The sequence below is a fragment of the Pleurodeles waltl genome, chromosome 9 (assembly GCF_031143425.1).
Source record: "Pleurodeles waltl isolate 20211129_DDA chromosome 9, aPleWal1.hap1.20221129, whole genome shotgun sequence".
NCBI lineage: Eukaryota > Metazoa > Chordata > Amphibia > Caudata > Salamandridae > Pleurodeles > Pleurodeles waltl.
The window spans coordinates 413916845-413938539 of record NC_090448.1 but is presented as its reverse complement, the minus strand read 5'-3'; positions in this window follow the sequence as shown (position 1 = coordinate 413938539).

Below are 21695 nucleotides of genomic sequence, written 5' to 3'. Positions count from 1 at the left end.
TATGACATTAATCCTTCCTCTCTGATAAGGACAGTTTCCCTTAGAGGATGCCTTTATTGTTAGAAAGCCGAATTTCTTGAGACAGAGTATGAATGACAGAAACTAGTTACCTGGAACCAGAGTTTTAGGTGCTGAAGAAATGGGATCAAATGGCAAAGTAACTGAAAGGCTAATTTAGACAATGGCTATAAAACAAATGGGACTGATGGAAAATATGCAGGAGGGAGGATACAATGGAAGAAGTGAGAAGTTTCACTGCAGTAGTCAAAAAGACATATAACAATAAGAAATCTGCTGAGTAAGAAAAACAAAATTATTCAGATGAGGAGGATAATTTTCTAAATGACCTTTTGCATTCCAGACCTCCTGCATATAGTGCTAAGATACAGAGAATTAGCCATGGTCGTAGTGAAGTATCAGATATGGGTTTCAGCAGGCGATAGTAAGGGTATTCAGACACAGGTACCAGCCACATCTGTGGTTAAGAGTACAATAGAAGTGTCCCATCTAAGACTGCAGTGACAGAATTACAGAGTACAAGCAGAGATGCCTCAGCAGTTCTTCAAATTCAGACGGATCTACCTGTTACTATAGTTGTGGTTTGTTGGAACCTGAAATTGTGGTTGGTAGAGGTATGCACCTTGTCCAAGCAGGAACCCCAGTCCTAGTCAGGGTAAGTCACCAACACAGCCTAAATTATCCTATGCTCACCCCCTGGTAGCTTGGCACAGATCAGTAAGGCTTAACTTAAGAGGCAATGTGTTAAGTATTTGTGCAACAATTCAAACAGTAAAACAATGAAATTGAACAAAAAGAGACCACACCTGGTCCAAACAATAGAACTAAATTTAATAAACAAAACAAGACCAAAATGACCAATATCCAATAAGTAGAACTTGAGATATAAATTTTTACAGAATAAACTGAAATAGCGCTTAGAAACAAGAAGCACCAACCGGGGGTATTGGGTTGTGCCAGATCCACACAAAGTCAAAAGTTCAGGCCGTCTACAATGGAACGTGGTCTGGCTACAGGGACCCCGGTGGGTATGCTAAACAATAGTATCTTAATCCTGGTTGCGTTGACAACGAGGATGCAGGAAGAAGGCGGAAGTGATGTGTCTCTGTTGATCCCCACAGTGATGGTGATACACCAGTCATTCACATACAGTAGCGAAGATCTATCAATTTTCTCCATGCAACAGTGAGGATGCGTTGGGTCTGAGATGCATCGGTTCAGAAGGTGATGCCCTGAGGTCTAACAAAGCTGGGGAGGCGATGACTTGACTCCAATCCAAGAAATGAGACTGATGCGCTGACTTTTCTTGATCCACACAACAAGGGTGATGCACCTGTTCCGCTCTGCGCAGTGGCAGCCGTGCAGCGATTCTGAGTGGAGATGCACTTTAAACCCATTTCCAAAGGCCCAGGACTGGATTGGCAGCACTTGGCAGGGCAAGAGTCACAGTTGGCAGAGTCCAGGTGCTATAACAGGTGAGTTGGAAGTCTTCTGTGTCCTTGAGACTTCAGAAAACAGGAGGCAAGCCAGTAAAAGCTCTTGGAGTTACTTTGGTTCTGGGTTGGAAAGATGCAGGGCCAGTCCTTCTTACTACCAAGCAAAGAGGGCAGCAGGAAGCAAGTCAGCACAGCAGAGTAGGCATCCAGCAGATTAGCAGTCCAGCAGAGTGGCAGCCCAGCAGAGCGGCAGTCATTATAGCAGCACAGCAGTCCTTCCTGGCAGAGCATCTATAGGTCCAGAATGTATTGAGTTGATGGTGACTGAGGTCCAATACTTATACCCAGTTGTGCCTTTGAAGTGTGAAGTGGCAGAGTCCCTGCCTTTCCTGCCCTGGCTCCAGACTCACTACTGGGGGTATGCAACCTTTTGTGTGGGGACAGGACACAGCGTATTCAGGTGTAAGTGTCAGCTAACCCCTCCCATCCTGCCCAGGGTGACCCATCAGGCTGTGGATGGCCCACCAGTCACACCTAAACTCCCTTTATGTGTGGCTGTCTAGAAGGAATGCACAAAGCCCAGCTGTCACCCACGCAAGACGTGTATTAAGAGACATGCATAAGGCACCAAATGGCAAAAGAAAGAAAATGTCAACTTTGTAAAAGTGGCATTTTCAGAATTACAGTTTAAAATACAACTTCATGATAAGTTGTGATTTTAATTTGTGGTTCCAGAGACACCAAACATGGCGGTCCCATTTCTTCCCAATTGCAAATTACACTTATAAAATGTAATAAGGAAATCCCAATGTTAATCAAAGGGATAGATAGGCCTTGCAGTAGTGAAACACGATTCAAGAGTTTTTCACTGCTAGAACATGTAAAACTCAAAAGTGCATGTCCTACAAATTTTTAAACTCACTTCACCATGCCCTTGGGCTGTTAAGGACCTACCTTTGGAATGACATATGTACTAAGAAGGAAGGTTTGGGCCTGGCAAGAGGGTTAACTTGCCAGGTCGACATGGCAGTTGAAAACTGCATACACAGGCTCTGCAGTGGCAGGCATGAGACATGTTGAAGGGTTACTTAAGTGGGTGGCATAATCCATGCTGTAGGCCAGTGGTTCCCAAACTGTGCGCCGCGGCACCCCGGTGCGCTGTTAGAAGTTGCCAGGGGCGCCGCGTGCATTTTGGAAACATGCTGCATCTAGGCAGCTTTGATAACAGTGTTTACAGAGACTTAAAAAGAAAGCATTATTCACAATGATCTCGTTTCTATCTGCTTCCTCGCGCACGGCCTTTGCAGCTTCACAAAACCATTCCCCTGGGAGCCCCCGTCCGAAAAACAGGAAAATATTTAGAAAGAACCAAATTAATTTGTATTTGGAAATAACCCAGTTAATTTGCTAGGAGAAGTCAGGGTCAAGTTGCTTGCACTCCAGACCTTGCAGGGGAGATTTATGATGCACCATTGATGTTAAAGAAAATTCTTAATTTTGTATTGCTAAATACAATCACATTTACATATTTACATTTTTATTACTGAATGGTTTGCGCCTAAAAAAGAGACAGTAGTATGAAATTGTATGTAATGGGGCTATTTTGACTGATTTTAGGTATAATTACTGGAGCACATGATCTGTTTCCATGCCTCTGTATTTATTTTGTTGAACTACAAAAAACCGAAATTAGTTATTTCAGTGTTTTGGTTGGTCATGACGCCCTTTTCTCATTATAAAGTACACCTTTCCTTTTTTCCCCATTTGTGTTTAAAAAGTGCTATTTAAATTGTCCAAAATAAATTATAGGCCCACAGTCCTCCCTCCCTGTAAACAACTTATATTTTTATTTTGTTACCAATATGATACCTTCATCGCCTTCATCCTAATTATTTGTAGGGAGAAAAATTGAAGTACTCCCGAGGCTGGGCTTACATCGCCTACACAAAAAGAAAGTGACATAATGGGGAGCCACGGGCAATGGCCAATATAGGTGAAGGGAGCCGCGGGTCGAAAAAGTTTGGGAACCACTGCTGTAGGCCTATTAGTAGCATTTCATTTACAGGCTCTATGCACATGTAGTCCGCTTTACTAGTAAATTAAATATGTCAGTTGTGGATAAGCCAGTGTTTCCATGTTTTAAGCAGTACTGGTTAGCAGTGGTTATCTGTCCAGAGTCCTAAAGCCAACAAAAAGAAAATCCATGAAAGGGAAGGAAGAAGGCAAAAAGTGACCCTGCAGAAAGGGCCATGTACAAAATGGTTGAAGAAGCTTAAGAAAACTATTAATGCTGGTCTATTAAAAATTGAGGGGCTTATTTACAAGCCCCTTGCGCCGCCGGTGCATCACTTTTCATATGGGAACAAGTGATGCACTGGCGGCACAAGGGGCTTGTAAATAAGCCCCTGAATTTGGAGAAATGTTAAGCGGAACAATTGATTTAAACAGATTATTGACATACAATGTTGATGAAAGGAAGTATTGATCAAAAACACAGCCAGATGTGCGAATGAAGCACACAATAGGTTGGAAGAATTGGCTGATGAACGTGAGGTTGACATCAGTAAAATGACAATGTGAGGAACAATTGCAAAATGGATTTTACTCATGATGAAATAAAGCAACTGGGTTTAATGACTTTAAGAGCTCAGTGACATCAAACAGTATAGAGAGAGATGGAAGAAAGGAAAAAGTAAAAAGAAAGCCCAGGAGACAGGAGGGAATGCAAAGGGCCAGTCAGTGATTCAGAAACAAGGACAGTTGTAAAGGTTCCATTGAGAGAAGTACATGGAGAGAATTTGGTGCATGTGCCTTGGATACGGGCCAATCTTTTTGCCTTTATTGCAAACGTTCTCAATTGAGAGAAAATCCTGAAGTTCATAGGTTGACTCCAATTATGCAAATGCTGTGGACTGATCTGAATTCATTGTTTGAAATTGTGGATTCTAGTGCTGTTGCTTGACCTACCGAAGAAATAGATAGGGTCGCACCTAATAATGTTCTTTCTGATAAGGTAGTTAATATATATAGAAAAGTAATTGACCACTTGAAAAAGAAGGTGCTTGAAAAGGATATTTATTGGGCAAAGATTTTGAGAACTTCACAAGACCTGAAAGTGCATGCTTATTATGAGAGGCTTATGCAGATTTTTAAAAAGCACAGCATATTTGATGATCCCGAGCAAGGTGGTATTAGTGGTTTAATTCCTGCTTTTGTTGTGGCATTGCATTCAAAATTTAGTAATCACATATGGCAAAGTGAAATGTGTTGGCAGATAAAGAGTACAGATGAGATTTTGAAGCTTCCCAGATACAGTAATGATTGGTTTGACGCATAGCAAAAAAAAAAAAAAAAGAAGAAGAAGCTGATGGTTGCCCACACAAAGCAATTTGAGAGAAGTGCCCGGGATCAGTTCATGGGTTCAGGTTTGAGTTAAGTTCAGTCTGTGAATGCTGAAAAGAGTGGAATGCACACAATGCAAGGAGTGAAAATGGGAAATGGACCAATGAAGATGCAAGGTCATGGAAGAAGAATGGTGAATAGTTCTGGAATTAATGTAAATACTGAAATGTTGAAAAGGAACACTGCTTGTTTCTGTGTTACAATCGTGCACTGGAGTTGGGAAAGTAGACACAAATCCACAAAGAAAACAGAGGTAGGTTGTTCACCAAGTGCATGCATATACAGTCAATTGTCAGTCACAACAACTTTATTTCGGCAACAAGCCATAAAAAGCAAGGTGGTACAGCGCACAACATAAAGAAGTTCATATGAATACAAGAAGTCAATAAAATATAAAAAATCACCATCAATAAAATTCCCCAAAATCAGGAGGGAATTACTGCTCTCTCACATTAAAATCTTAGGTTAAATTTACAAGCTCATACCGGTCTCTGATTTGAATTGCACTCTTAATAAAATTTAACACAGCATGTCACAAATCAATTGTAGTTAATTTCTGTACAAATTCCATTACAGGAAAATATTATCTAAACTCCCCCTGACATATGAGTGGAATCAGAGAGGCCCTTCTTGGTCCTGTGTAAAGTGGACAAAATAAAATAAAGTGACAAGTGCTTTGTTTGGTGACATGATCACAAAAACAAGGCAGTAGGTCCCGCTGCCAAAACATATTGTACTGGGAGAGCCACTTTAAAATGAATCAGATTGAGTCTAAAATATGTTAAAAGAAGACAGTAGTTTGCACTCTCTATCCATCCCAAATATGGTTCACAGGCTTTAACATTGACAATCTGCAAATAAAAATTCACTGATATCATGTCCAGAACACCTCTTAACCTCTCCTCCCGCAGCAGATTGAATACATAGATTTCGCAATCAGCTTGGCATTCTTTGGAAGACGTGTGGGGGAGTTCAACCAATCAATTAAACCTGAATTCTTAAGGCCCGATTTTACACACGTCAATCCCAATATCATATTAACTTTTTTAGAGCTAGGCAATCTGACTAATGCTGCTTCTGGGTTTTGCCAACACTTAATCCACAATAAAAATGGCAAGATTTTTATTTGATCGGTTATATAGGGAAGGCCCACCTCTTCATGGCATATAAAATTTGCTGTGTTTTTTTGGGACTGCAAGCAACCTACGGGTGAAGGCATTCTCAGTATAATGGAGATTATCGGATTTTTGGTAATCCACCCCCATAGATAGCTACAACAATACATTTAGCTTTATACAGGGCAATCCTGTCTGCCAGGGGTTTTGGTCTAATGACCTAGTGAATCGAAAGATGCCCTTTGCAGTTGTGCTTTCGCAAACGTGTGTGGTTTCCACCCTCGGGAAGCATTAAAAACGATACCAAAATAACTAAAATCCTTTGTACGTTTTAAAATGGTACCCCTGTTCTAAAGTGCATAGATTTTGTGTGTAATGGCCCACGTGTTATAGTGTATGATTTTTAATGGTTTACTTTTAGATCCAGACCTTCTGTATATTCATAAAAAGATCTAATAGCTTCTGCAGTGCAATTGGGGTGCGAGCAATCAAAACTGCGTCATCCGCATACAAAAGTATTGGCACGGGATGATCCCCACCTTTGGGACGTCTACACCTATCCAGGATAAATGATCTGTGATAGCATTAATATAAATGAAAAACAAAAAAAGGTGCTAAAATACAGCCCTGTCTGATGCCTCTCATGGACTTTATTGGAGACGATAATTACCCGTGTGGGCCATATCGGACCAATACTTTGAGATCATGATGCAGACGCCTCAATAAAATGAACAAATTTGAATCCACCCCCATTAACTGCATGATCTTCCATAATTTATCCCTATTAACCAGATCAAAGGCGCTTGACAGGTCAATGAATGCCATATGAATAGTGGCTCCGTTAGCCTATAAATATTTACTTGTAATCAAACTTAAATTTAATATTTACTCCACAGTCCCTATACCATGCCTGAACCCATACTGGACAGGTGTTAAAATCTTAATCTCTTTGGCCCATGTCTTGAGTCGGGCGAGGACAACCCTTCCCAGAGTTTTTGCTCTTGTGTCTATTAGAGATATTGTCCATTAACAGGCTGGGCATGATTTATCTCCCTTTTTAAAAATGGGACAAGGACGTCTGTTTTCTATGAATGAGGAATTTCCCCCGCCACTGCACTTCTTAAAACATTTGTCACAACTGGGGTCCACAAATCTGTATTTGATTTAAAAATATTAACAGGGACCCCATCCGGGCCTGGGGCTTTACCGGAAGTAGATTTTCCAAGTGCAAAAAGTACCTCACTAATTTCTATGGGAAAGTCCAAGGGTACTGGTACTGGCTCTGGTTGAGGGAAACAATCGGAGGTCCCATAAGGGGGCGGTCACTTTCAGTTGATTGAAAAATACCCTTAAAGTGTGTCAGCCACTGGGCCTCCGGAATTATAGCTTCCAGTTTGGGGGTGCCACACTCAGAAAAATAACGATGATTTATAATGGCCCAAAACCTCGCATTATCCCTAAATGATGAGGCCAAGGCCAGTTCTTCCAAGGCCTTATCTCTTATAGACCTCTTCCTTTCTTCCACGGAGGACTGATAGTTATGCCTAGCCTTTTTAACATTCACAGTGTTGCGCAGAGACTTTTTGAGCACCACCTTTAGAAGCTTGTGTGCTGCCGAGCAGGCTGCGTTAAACCAGTGATAGGGAGAGATGCTGGGGCAGGGATTATAAATAACCAAACCTTCCAAAATCTCCTCACTTAAAATTTTGAATTCCGTTAGGACTGAGCTATCAGTATGATCCTCATCCAAACATGCAAAAATGGACTCTATGTTATCATGGACGATTTTCTTGGTAAAACTAATATGGTCAACCTTTGCCCAGCTAAGCCAAAGTCCTTTATTCTTGAAAAGGCCCGTATTGCATTCCACCACTGCAGGATTTTTGTGAATGTTTGACTCCAAAGTGAAACATAAAGGATTATGATCACTAAGACAGTTTCCCACTATATTAAAATTCAAAACTAGAGATACAGCAGCTGCAGGAATTAATATAAAGTCTACAGTACTCCTTGTAGCCCCCTTATGAATGTTGGGATCTGATCAGTATTTTTTTACTGGGACTCGCTGAGAATTATAAGGTCATATTTCAATAGATGCGTAGTCAGCCACCAGCTTAGTTTGTTTAAAATGGGCCCACTCCTCACATTTACCCGGTAAGAAACCGAAAACATGATTATTTCCAACAGGGCACAAGGTGATATTAAAATGCTCTACCCATATTAGAATTATATTTTCCCCTGATGAGTAAGGAAATTATTTATAAAATCATCAAAATCACTCAATCCTTTATCTATTTCATGGTGGGCAAAGTTATTATAGAAATTTAACAACAAAATATCACAATCATCTGAAAACGAAATCAGTGATACCAAAAACTGTGGGGAGGGCCATTTATGGGTAACATGTACGTTTGGAATTTTAACAGCAACAAAAGTAGGAAGGCCGCCACGTGCCCTTCCTGACAAGGAAGCAAGAGCAGGTTGACACAAAGATGTGATGCCATTTATATACAAGGGATCTAACATCCATGTTTCTTGAACACAGACAATATCAAAAGAAGCAAACAACTTATGCCAGTCTGGATTCTTTAACTTATTACGGGCGCCTGCAATGTTCAAGTTGCTACTGTCACCCCCTTTGGCTGGGATGTAGAATCTCTAATTACCTCGGCCTCCAGAATCTACACTCCCCATTCCATGACGGGATAGAGCTGAGCCCCTCTTAACCATGGAGGCCCGATGTTTGTAACGGGTGACATTGGACCCAAAACAAAATGGGGGGGGAGGCTTTTCCCAAGGTTCATAGGCCCCCTAGATTGGAGTGATCCATGTAAAGTGGCCTCATTATGAGAGGACCCAGGCTGTTATTAGCCTCCAAGGTGACTCTGTCACCTTAGCTCCCAACATAGGGTCAGGCTTCCTCAATACAAATGGCCCCCTAACACCCCTATTTTTAAATACCCACCATCAAGGGGGCCATCCATATTTTTCTTGTTACTGTTGGAGCACCGTGGGGACGCCTTATTAACCAGTCAGTCAACCTCAACAAGAATGTTGAAACGGTTAGACACTTGAACACGGAGACAGTCAATGGTCTCAGCCCAATCAGCTTCTGATCAGAGTGTGATCATGGCAATGCATATAACCCCAGTTTTGCAGCAAAGTATTAAGAACAAAACACCATTTAGTCCAGGGTACCAACAGAATCCGTTGATTTTGAGTAATGATTTGCCTCAGTTTTCTTCAGGAAGTAGTTCATAATGGTGGTGCCCGAGAAGGGATGAGGATTGCCACCTTGGTGTAGTCCTGGAGGTAGAGAAATGTGGCCCCTACATTGGTGATAAAGTCTATGGCAAGTTCATTTCTTTTTTGATAGATATGTGAGCAACCATTTCTACAGTTCTGTGGAAGTCCCAAACCTACGCCTCTCAGAAAGAGAAGTACAAGTTGTAGGGATTAGTAACAAACAGATTAATAACCAGGTCACAGTGGATGTCCTAGTTAAAATGGGGCTAGTAGAAAATAAACATCAGCTCATTTTGTGCAATTCAAGTGATGTGAATGCATTGGAGACAGACGTATTATTCAAGATGAATTGTGTGATCTACTGCCCACAGGATGGTATTGCAACTGAGGCCCAAGATGAAAACTCAGGCGAGGCCTGTGCCACCGAAGCATCACTTTTTATGATGCTCCAGTGGCACAGGCCTCTCAATCATATCTATAAGGTGATTCAAAGCCACCCTGAGAGGCTTTGCATGGCCTCACAGAAATGGAATAAGGGAAGGCAGCGCAAAGCGCTGCCTTGCCTTACTCTACATCAAGGAGGTGTTCCATGAGCATTGCAATGGTTTTTCCCACACAACACCTATGGGTTTGACACATTCCCAGATTTACAAGGATCTTTAACCATGGAGAAACTGTGTGCCTCCCCAGGGGAGGCGTAAAAAGTTATTCCTCCTCGTTTTTTCCTCTTTCTATGTGTGCTGTAATGTGCAGAACACATAGAAAGAGAAAAACATCTCCATTGAATGTTTTTGTGCCGGAAGGTGTCCCATCCTGCACAAAAACAAATTGTGGCAACAATGCAGACACCCCTGCACCATGGAGCAAAGGTGGCTGCACTGGTGCTAGGCATTAATTTGTGCACCAGCGCAGGCAGAAGGGACAGCAGTGTGCCGTATTTCATTAATGCAGCGCATTACTGCTTTTTCCTTTTGGCGCAGTCAGTGCAGCAAAGTGAGTTGCGGCTCTGCCCTGCAGCAAAAACTTGTAAATTAGGCCCTCAGTGTTTAAAATTAAATTACAAGATTCAAGAGTTCAATTGTTCCCATTTCTAACTAAATATGAGCTGCCTCAGGATCTAAGATATGCTGTCAAAGAGAAGGCATGAGACTTTTCTGGTAAAGAGACAGGACTAATAAAAAGTGCTGAACCAATTAAAATTAGAGTGAAGTTCAATGCTGCTTTCCTCAGAATTAAATAATATAAACTTTCAAAAGATTTGGAAGAAGGAATGAAACCTGTCACTGAAAGAATGAATAAGCAGGGAATTCATCTGGAAGTGCTTGGTAGACCTTGCAGTTGTCCCATGATGGGGATAAAGAAACAGAGTTATAAGTGGAGAATAGTGCAGGATTTAGGAAACTTTAACAAACAAGTAATTCCTTGTTGTCCATTGGTACCAAACACAGCAGTAATCGTGCTCCAAATTCCATCTGATGCAGAATGAGAATAACATGTAAGTGATTATTCCAGTCGTTCTTTTCTATTCTTCTTCAAGAAGAGAGTCAGTTCCTTTTCACATTTTAATTTCAAAATACAATTTTTATCTAGTGCAGAATCCCACAAGGATATACTGAAAGCCTAAAGAAACATATGGAAAATTTGAGATTGCCTTGTAATTCAGTCTTGGTGCAATATATTATTGACTTTGTAGTCCAGAGGTCTTCAAACGTTTTTTGCTCTGAGCCCCTCCACCCAAAATATTTTGAAGTCGGGCCCCCCACCAAAACTTTATGGAACGTCTTGGGTAAGTGGAAGTGGTAGGGCTGAGCACAGGGGGTGGGGCTTATGAGATAATATATGGGACACTTTTTCAGTAGCTCACACTCCACACCAAATGTGAGACATATAAAATAGCAAACACATAAAAACCTGCACTAGACAAAAACATTACTCCCATTAAATAAGGCCCTCATTATCTTCGGTCACAATGCAACTGTACCTTCAGCACTAATGATAGCTGCGGCTCTGAGGAGTAAGATATCCCATCTGCCTCTTTCACCCCTTCTCCCCCACATCTGCCATCACTCTATTCTTGAAACAGATTGCCTGTCCCTTTCATTTAAAATCAGCGCCCATGTGTGGCCCACCTCCTCCTGAATGTTCTCCCTGTGTCTTAATGTAAAGTATAAGACAGTCTTAATTGTGATGCAGTGGGCTCTTCACACTCCTCCGCTCAGTGCCACTTTGCTTGATTCTCTAAGGAGATTACTGCCTTGCAAAGCGGAAGTCTTCTCTGCCTCCTGTTAAAGTCCACCTCCCATCCTCCTTTCTACCATCTCCCTATAGCCTAATGCTATCGTGTCTCCTCTGCTTCAGTTATCCCCTTTTGTTGGCCATTGGTCCAATGCCAAAAACAACATAGGCACAGGAAGGGTGCATTGAGCCCTGATACAAGAAAGGAATAAGTATAGCAACCATAAAAGGGGTTTAGTTGGGCCCTAATACTCCCCGTTCCTGGTGCCACTGCACCTGCAGCACCAATGATGCCTACTTCTCTGCCCATTCCACTGGCCATTATTTCTAGGCTGGAGAGCCAAAGCAGTCTGTATGCCCCTTTGTTTAAAGAAAATAGGGAAAAATACCCCCTACCCCGCATTGATTGTAATCTGGGCTGCAGTCCTAACAAGGAAAATGACTTCCTGCCCCTTTTTACCACACCCATGTGTGGCTGCAGTGGCCCTCACACCATTGTCCCCCCTCACACCATTGCCCCAGTGCAATGCACCTTTTTGCACTAATCGTAGTGATGGCCTTTTTTTAAAAATGAGCCCGCATTTCTCAACACCTTCTTCAGGGCATCTCTCTGAAAACGGGAAGAAGCATATATTTATGAATGAAAAAAATAAATTCCATGTAGCACCACCTCCTCTGAGCCATCTCTTTGACAATATCCATGCATTTGACTCCTTTCCTCCTTCTGCTGGGCCATTACCTAGAAACCCCAAGGGTCTCGATGCTCAGACATCAGACATCTGCAGTGATCACATTAACCAAGTTTCATAATGTGGACGAGTGCTTTTCCCATCAATTTGGTTTAATGTGCATTTATTTTACACCTTATTTTACACTTTTAGGTGTGTGTGTTTTTTAAATGCAGTTGCTACAAATATGAGAATACAACAAAATACTTATAGAATATTTTGTTGCTTTAGCCAAGCTGTTGATCCCACCACCACAGAGCTCAGGATCACAGCTACTTTACCTTTTGATGCACTTCAACTGTCATGTTAGGGCCTGGAAATGTGAAAAATAAACAAAGTAGCGCTTCCAGGCCATTTTCATTCACAAGAACTTACTGAGACATTTGCAGCCCCCCTGGAAACACAACCACAGATTCCTGGGGGGAGCGCCCCCTGTATGAAGATCTCTGTTCTAGTTGCATCAGAGACAAAAGAAGACAGTAAACTTTGCACAAATGCTTTGTTGAATCATGTAGCTGCCAGTGGTCATAGGTTTTCCTCAACAAAGATGTAGTACTGTAAAAAAGAAGTAATCTATTTTTGGTCATCATATTGAGAAAGGAACAAGGAAGGTCTCAAGGGAAAGTGTTTCTGAAATTCTGAAAATAAATTCTACCACCTAGAGGAAGGTAAGGATGTTCCTGGGAATTGTTGGCTACTGTCATTAATGAATCCCAAACTTTTCCTTGATTCCTAAACATTTAATAAGATTGACCCATATTGATTTAAAATATCTAGTATCATTTTACAAAGAATGTTCAGAGGCATTCCGAGAATTGAGAGAAAGTTTGTGTAATGCACCCGCCCTTGGAATGCCTGATTACAATTTGACTTTCTTTCTCAACTGTAATGAGAGAGGTGGGCTTGCCTTATCGATTCCTACTCAAAAGCATGAAGAATCAATGAGGCCTCAGCAGTGTTGTATCCAGTAGCCATATGTCTTCCTGGTTGTTTGAAATCGGTTGTAGCTTGGCGTGTATTGCAATGAAATATTTTGCTGACTTCTGTGCTGTGCTGTATTCCATGGTACACTATCTACAATGACAATCTCATTCAGGGAAGAACGCCATGATCTGAACTTTTAGAAAATATTGGGAGAATACAACTGTTAGAAATGTTGCTGATGATTACGTTTAAGGTTTTAGTATGTCAAAAATATAGTAAAGGAAAGAAGACACCTACAGTGACGATTCATATTTGCAAATCAGAGAGCCCGTTTCCAAGACTGCAGGCAGATATTGTGGAAATGCCAGGTTACAATGGTTTGAAATGCACATTTGTGATTGCCTGATTGTTTTCCAAATGAATTAAGACTTATCCTACCTGGAGACCAACAGTCTGGCAATTGCTGAACTTCTGCTAAGGGAATTGGTGCTTTGTTTACGACTACCAACTTCTAATAAGACAGATAGTTTTTCCCATTTTAAGAATGACATTTAGCAATTAACTTGTACAGCTCTCCAGATTAATCAAAGGTTGCATTGTAGCTGTCCTCCTCAATATGTTAGAGTGGTTGAGAGGATAAATGGAACCCTCAAGAACAAACTGTCCAAAGTAAGTATTTCTACCAGGTTTAAGTGGCCAGATGCTCTTACTCTTTTATTGATAAGCATTAGATATACCCCTGAGAAAGCCTGGTCTATCACATCATGATGTAATCATGGGCATAAGAATAAGATTGGCTTATACTCCTTTAGCTGCACTTGTTTCAATTACTGATGACATCCCCTGCATCATTCTGGATTATTGCAAAGGTCTGGCTGATATGGTAGAATCCATTTCTCATCAGGTGAACTTAGCAACCGAAGCAGCAAAAGAAATACAATGCCACAGTCTGAGCCCTAGTGACTGGATAGTTATCAGTAGATACATGAACAAAACTAGAAGGCACATGAGATGAAGCTGTGGTTGGTTTGAAGAGAGTGCAACCTGGATTCGGACAGTAAGTATTACATATATTGGATGCTATTATCCCCCTATAGGTGTGACAATAAATGATGTGACAAGTAGACACTTATCTGCATTGGAGGATAGGCATGCTTCAAGTACAGCTGGAGCTCTAATCCAAATGAATTCTGAACTTATCTCTACATGTCGTATGGCAATGCAAAACTGCTTAGCGCTAGATATCCTTCAAGCGAACAAAGGTGGCGTTTTCAAGGTATGGAAGGCTAAAATATCTTAAATAAACAATGTAACTAATGTCTTTCATTAACGTCAAGCTTAAGAAGAGCATGGCTTGTGGGAGAATGTAGATTCTTGGATTGGTGAGATAGGGAAGTGTTGTAGCAAGGTTGTTGAATGAACTGATAATCTGGAAGGAGCAACCTTGAGACTAATCCGAACTACTGCAATTTACATAATGTTTTGAGCAGTTGTCTTGTTACTTTTATTAAAATGGATAAAAAATGTATGGGTCTTGGTTTAAAAATGTTTGGAGTAATGGAGAAAGAAGAACACCAAAAAAGAAAATGAGACTTGAGGAACAATTTGGGATGGGGAATGTTAAAAACCATGTTTACATTCAACTGAAAATGACGGAGAGAAGTATCAGAATGAAACAGACTGTGTTACAGTTTCTGGATTAATAAATACTTATTCAGTTTTGTTTTAGTGATTATAGATTAATCAAAGGGGGGATTTGTTACAAATGTTCTGGATTTATTGTTTTTTTTTTTTTTGCATTATTAACGATATCCAATATGCATTTATACACACAGTTTACATATGTAGACTGATTTACAATTGCTTTTGAACTGGAATTCCTAAGATGTGACGAAGTGTATATTTTTGTGTGTTTTAGTTATGCCAAAACCTTGAGCAAATGCCATTTTAATTAAGATAGAAGCCGTCTCTATCAGTCATTCAGTGCTCCCAGACACACACCCTCTCCCCACAAACTCCACAGATCACAGTCAAGTTGTCATATGCTAGACTATTCTTCACTGTTATTTTTCTGCTCAGGGTGAACTTTTCTAGCTCAGACATAATTAACAAAATATTATTATGTCTTCTATTGCTTCAATGAAATTGATTCATTTAAATAGTGTGACACTGTAAATGCAACTTTCCGATGGATACAACTACCTGTGGATTCCTCACTCATCGAATTTTCCCCCTGCGCCAGCTTCCGACGGAAATTTTCTTCCTAGTTTCTGCACGTCGAAGAGGACGTCACAATTGCCCACGCGACGCCGTCTGACGTCATGCAGGCAATAAGAGGTCCTCACCGACGTGCTGACGTCAGTTCCCTTTTTTCCGTGCCTTCAAACGATGGTTATTCTTCGAGGGAGTTACAGTTACTGTTTCTTTCTTCGAGAGAAAAGATGTCTCAGAGAAAGTCAGGATTTAAGCCCTGCAGGGAGTGCGGAGGCAAGATGTCGGTGACGGACCCACATCTAGACTGCTTGTGGTGTCTCAGTTCCGACCACGACGTGGAGAAATGTGACTCCTGTCAACGTATGAACCCGAAGCATTGAAGGAGCGCGAGGCGAAACTCTTTTTGGCAAAATCCAAAAAGAAGGAGAAGCGGCATCGGTGCAAATCATCATCGCCTAGGTCCCACCGGCGTCACCGTGACTCCCTGCGCCATCGTGAATCTCGGCGCCGGTCGAGTAGGGAGCGGTCACGCTCGAGGTTGCCTTCGGTTCGGCGCTGAAAGACATGGGAGGTTAGTCCCACCATCACACCTCAGCCGCAGACGCCTCCTGCTTCACCGACTTCACCGGCTTTGCCGACTTCGCCGACTTCGCCGACTTCGCCGACTTCGCCTATGACTCCACCATCTGTTTTTGAGGTTCCTCAATGTCAGGAGTTCTCACCTGCTTCTCAGACGCCGGGGCCAGCGCCGTTGTCACCTCGAGCTCAGGCTCCACAGTATCCGGCTTTCCCGGCTCCAGGTGCTGACAGTTCCGCATTTTTAAATGCGATGTTTGCCATTTTCCAACAGATGGCTCCAGGTGGTGGACCGGCTGGTCCTTCGGGGCCATTGGCCTTTAATATGGGTGCTCCGGCTCCTTTACGTCCTGCACCTTTCATGCCCTTCCTTCCTTTGGGAGGTGTTGGTTCGGCTCCGGTACCTTTGGCGTCGACTTCACAGCCTGCGACGCCGAGTAGATCTGCTGTTCCGGCGCCGGAGAGTTCTCCTGTTCATCCTTTGCCTCGGTCGGCGCCGAAGAAGTCCACGGCGCCAATAGATCCGGCGTCAGATGGATCAGAGGACCGGCACCAGGCATCGACGTCGGCTGACGCCCTGTTGACGCCGAGGATTGAAGCCAGACTGCATTCAAGGAGGTTTGCTCTTCGCCTCCTTGAGGACCAAGAGTATCGGAAGCAGGCCCTGGAGGAAGGGGAGATTGAAGAACCTCTGGGAGATCTCCAGGGTTTGGATACGGCAAGTGGTTTGGACACCTCTCCAGAGTGGGACTTAACATCTCCTGGAGAATAAACAGAGGAGGCTGGTTCATTCCACTCTGTAATAAGAAAAGCAGCTGATTTTTTGGACCTTCCCTTGCCGGTGTCTGAATTTAAGTCCAATATATTGACGGAGGTGTTACATCCTGCTTCGACAGTTGCAGAGCCACTTCTGCCATTTAATGAGGCTCTGTTGGACCCAATTTTAGAGATCTGGAAAAAGCCGGTGTCATCTTCGGCCGTTAATAGATCAGTGGCACGCAGATATCGTGTGGCTCCTGCGGATCCAGGCTTTTTGTCTAGGCACCCGACTCCAGAGAGCCTGGTTGTACAGGCTTCATGTTCATCTCGCACTGCCCCAGGCTCTTTTCCGGGGGTGCCTTCTGACAGGGACTCAAAAAAGATGGACCAGTCTTCCAAGAAAGCATTTTCATCTTGCAGTACACCCTTATGGAAGAGATAAAGTCCTCCCATTCAGAGGTGTCTCAGGAGGTGTTGAGCCTGGTTTCGGATGCTCAGGCTGCGGCAGCCCAAGTAATTCAGTCGGGGCTGGACACTACTGATTCTGTGGCCAGGGCTATGGGCAGTGCCGTTGTTACAAGGAGACAGGCCTGGCTTTGTTCTTCTGGATTTTCATCTGATGTCCAGTCAGCCCTGCTGGATCTTTCCTTCGATGGGGATAAACTTTTTGGATCCAAGGCGGACTCAGCCCTTGAAAGATTTAAGGAGAGTAGGGCCACAGCGAAATCATTAGGCTTGCAAGCCTCCTCTTCTGCTTCTTCTAGACTGTTCAGAAGATTTAGGGGGTTTGGTCGTGGCTCATCCTCCTCCTTTCAGGGCAGATTTCAGCAGCAGCCCACCACTGCTCTTCCCTATAGGTCATACAGGGGGAGGGGTAGGGTCCGAACCAGAGGAGCCGCGCAGCAGCACTCTGCCTCTTCCTCTTCCTCTGGAGGGGTGCAGCATGGGAAGCAGCCTTAGTCATCCACCAATTCCTTTACATACCACTCCTGTAGGGGGGAGGTTAATGAACTTTCTCCACATGTGGGAGGTAATAACATCGGACTCCTGGGTCACCAGTATTGTGGGGAAAGGCTATGCCGTTCCTTTTCGGGAGTTTCCACCCCCCATCCCGCCCCGCCCATCCTACTGTTCAGAAGAGCACCTCCTGTTACTAGAACAGGAGGTTCTAGTCCTCCTTTCAAAGGGTGCAGTGGAGTTGGTTCCAGAGCAGGAGAGAGGTCAGGGTTGTTACTCAAGATACTTCCTGAGCCCCAGGAAGGATGGTCGGTTGAGACCAATCCTGGACCTGAGGATTTTGAATTGGTTCCTCAAACAGGAAAAGTTCAAGATGCTGACCCTAGCTCAGGAGCTTTTGGCGTTGAACGAAGGAGATTGGATGGTGTCTGTCGACTTGCAGGATGCCTACTTTCATATCCCGATACTCAAGTCACACAGGAAGTATCTCCGGTTTGTGGTGGGATCGCGGCACTATCAGTTTGCGGTCCTTACGTTTGGTCTTACTTCAGCACCTCGAGTCTTTACAAAGGTGATGGCAGTGGTTGCAGCAGAGCTCAGAAGGAAGGGGATAGCGGTATTTCCTTACCTGGACGATTGGTTGATCAAAGCCAAGTCTCCGGAGCTTGTGCTGCGTCACCTGAGTTCGACAACCTAGTTGTTGTTCGATCTGGGTTTTTCGGGTGAACGTGCCCAAATCTCACCTGGAGCCCTCTCAGCGCCTCCTGTTCATAGGGGCAGTACTGGACACAACATTGAATTGTGCCTTTCCTCCACCTCAGTGGATTCAGGACATTCAGGCGTTGGTTCCAATGTTTCAAAGTGGATCGGTCATTCCAGTCCTCAAGGTCCTTCGTCTGCTCGGTCTGATCGCTTCTTGCATTCTGTTGGCCACGCATGCTCGCTGGCACATGAGGGCTCTTCAGTGGTGCCTCCGAAAGCAGTGGTCTGAGCACAAAGGAGATCTCGAGGGATCGGTAAAGATCTCCAGAGACGCTGCAGTGGATCTAAGATAGTGGGTTGCAGACGGCAATCTTTCCCAAGGAAGGCCTTTCTCGCAGCCTCCCCCAGTGACCACAGTGATAACGAATGCTTCCACTCTAGGGTGGGGAGCTCATCTGGGGGAACTGTAGGGCAAAGGTCATTGGTCTCCAGTAGAGCAGATGTTTCACATAAATCTGTTGGAATTGCGGGCAATACGTCTGGCTCTCAAGGCCTTCCTCCCTTCCCTTCGCGGTCGGTCAGTTCAGGTCCTAACGGACAACACTACCGCGATGTGGTATATAAACAAACAGGGAGGAGTAGGGTCGTACCTTCTCTGCAGAGAAGCTCTGCGTCTGTGGTCCTGGGCAAGGCACCATCGGATTTGCTTGGTGGCGAACCATCTGGCCGGAGTCTTGAACGTGCGTGCGGACGGTCTCAGTCTGCACTTCTCAACCGATCACGAGTGGCGTCTTCATCCAGATCTAATCCAGCAAATCTTCCAGATGTGGGGAATCCCTCGGGTAGATCTTTTTGCCACTCGGGAGAATATGCACTGCCCGTTGTTCTGCAGCCTCCAGTATCCGGTGCAAGGGGCGTTGGGGGGCGTGTTTCAGATATCCTGGTGCGACCAGTTGCTTTACGCGTTTCCCCCCATACCTTTGATTCCTCGGGTTGTGAGGAAAATTCGCCAAGACCGAGCTCAAATCATCTTAATAGCTCCGGATTGGCCAAGGAGGGTATGGTATTCGGATCTTCTCCAGCTCTCTCTGTGCCCCCTGCTCCGTCTCCCTCACAGGGCAGACCTCCTCTCACAGTCCCAGGGGCAGGTTCTACACCCCCACCTCCAGAGCCTGCACCTTCATGCCTGGGGATTGAACGGGGCAACCTGAGTTCCTTTTCTCTCCCACCCGAGGTAGTGGATGTTATTTTATCGGCCAGACGACACTCCACTAAATCTATCTACGCTAGCAGGTGGGCTAAATTTGTGAATTGGTGTGGAGAGAAGCAAATTGATCCCTTACGTGCCCACTTATCAGATATCTTTTCTTTTGCGTTGTCCCTGGCACAGAGGGGTTGTGCAGTTGCTACAGTCAAGGGCTATTTGTCGGCTCTGTCAGCCTTTCTGTGTCTTCCAGACCAGCCTTCTTTATTTAAATCTCCCTTAGTATTGAGGTTTTTAAAAGGTCTCATTAATAAATTTCCTCCCACTCCTTTCATTATGCCTCAGTGGGATTTGATCCTAGTCTTAACGTTTCTTATGGGCTCACCGTTTGAGCCGATGCATTCTTGCCCCTTAAGGTTATTTGTGTTAAAGACTGTTTTCCTTGTTGCGATCACTTCTGCTAGAAGAGTGAGTGAGCTGCAGGCTCTTTCTGTTAAGCCCCCGTATACATCCTTCTATGTAGATAAGGTGGTGTTGAGGACCAAGGCTGCTTTCTTGCCAAAGGTTGTTTCACCCTTCCATATGGGTCAGACTATTACTCTCTCCTCTTTTTATCCTCCACCTCATCCTTCGAAAGAGAAAGAAAGGTTACATCATTTGGACCCGAGAAGAGCGCTGAGCTTCTTCGTAGACAGAACAAAGGAGTTTAGATTGGAGGATCAACTCTTCATCGGGTACGTGGGAAAGAGGAGAGGAAGGGCAGTCCACAAGAGAACACTCTCCAGGTGGGTCATTCTTTGCATTAAGCTGTGTTATTCTCTGGCAAAGAAAGAACCCCCTGATGGAATAAGGGCTCATTCCACCAGAGCTAAGTCGGCCTCTTCGGCTTTGGCTAGGGGTGTTCCTGTGGTTGACATCTGCAAGGCCGCAACTTGGTCATTCCTCCACACTTTTGCAAAACATTATTGCTTAGATTCGGAGGTTAGGAGGGATGGCCATTTTGCACGGTCAGTGCTGCAGGATTTCTTGGTTTGACCATTCAGGCACCCTCCACTGAGTGCAGTACTGCTTTGGGACTCTATTCAATGAGTGAGGAATCCACAAGTAGTTGTATCCATCAGAAGAACGAGTTACTTACCTTTGGTAATGCCTTTTCTGGTGCATACACTAGCTACCTGTGGATTCCTCACGGTCCCACCTGCCTCCCTGTTGCCTGTCTGGTCTTACCAAGTTATCCTTGGGTGAGCTAAATATTTGTTTCAATTGTATATATATATTTTGCTGGTATTTGTCTGTTTGTCTCAGAGGCACGTAAAAAATGTTGGTACTGACGTCGGCACGTCGGCGAGGACCTCTTATTGCCTATATGACGTCAAACGGCGTCGCGTGGGCAATTGTGACGTCCTCTTCAACGTGCAGAAGCTAGGAAGAAAATTTCTGTTGGAAGCTGGCGCAGGGGGAAAATTCAATGAGTGAGGAATCCACAGGTAGCTAGTGTATCCACCAGAAAAGGCGTTACCGTAGGTAAGTAACTCGTTCTTTTTGCTCAAACATCTCCTAATGGTACTAGCATAGAATTTGCTGATTAATTATTCCAGGAAATGGGATAATGCTTAGGTGTTAGGGTACTGATGTTTATTTTTCTGTGTGAACTGATTTGCTGAAGAGATTATACTTTTGCTCACACCACAACAGATTTTGCAACATTTCTTATTTCCTATGCAAGAATTGTTTTAAAACCCTTGATTTTGGGGCTGAGACAGAGATTTTTTGAAGGCTTTCCTGTTCTACTATGGATGCTACCCTTTTCTTTCTGATTTTGGTTCCCATTGGAACTTGGAGTATTTTCTAATTTTTACATACTCTGTCCAACTTTGCCTTTCAGAGCCTTCATAGCATTGACTCCGTATCACATATTTTTGAATTTTGTAATAAAACCCTTTACCTTTTCATTGATCTAGAAATCAGTTATTGCATGAATCCAAATTATCCTTGAGTTGTACTTATTTAATGGAATTGTATTTTACTGACTGTGGTGCTTTAGGAGGTGCCTTAATGCAGGGACTCATTGCCTCATGAAATTGAGATTTAACACCATCTCCAAATCAATCTATTGTGGGAGAAAGGATTAGGGCAATTTTTAAGTTGTCTTGACTTTAGTTTTGCTCACACACAGGCA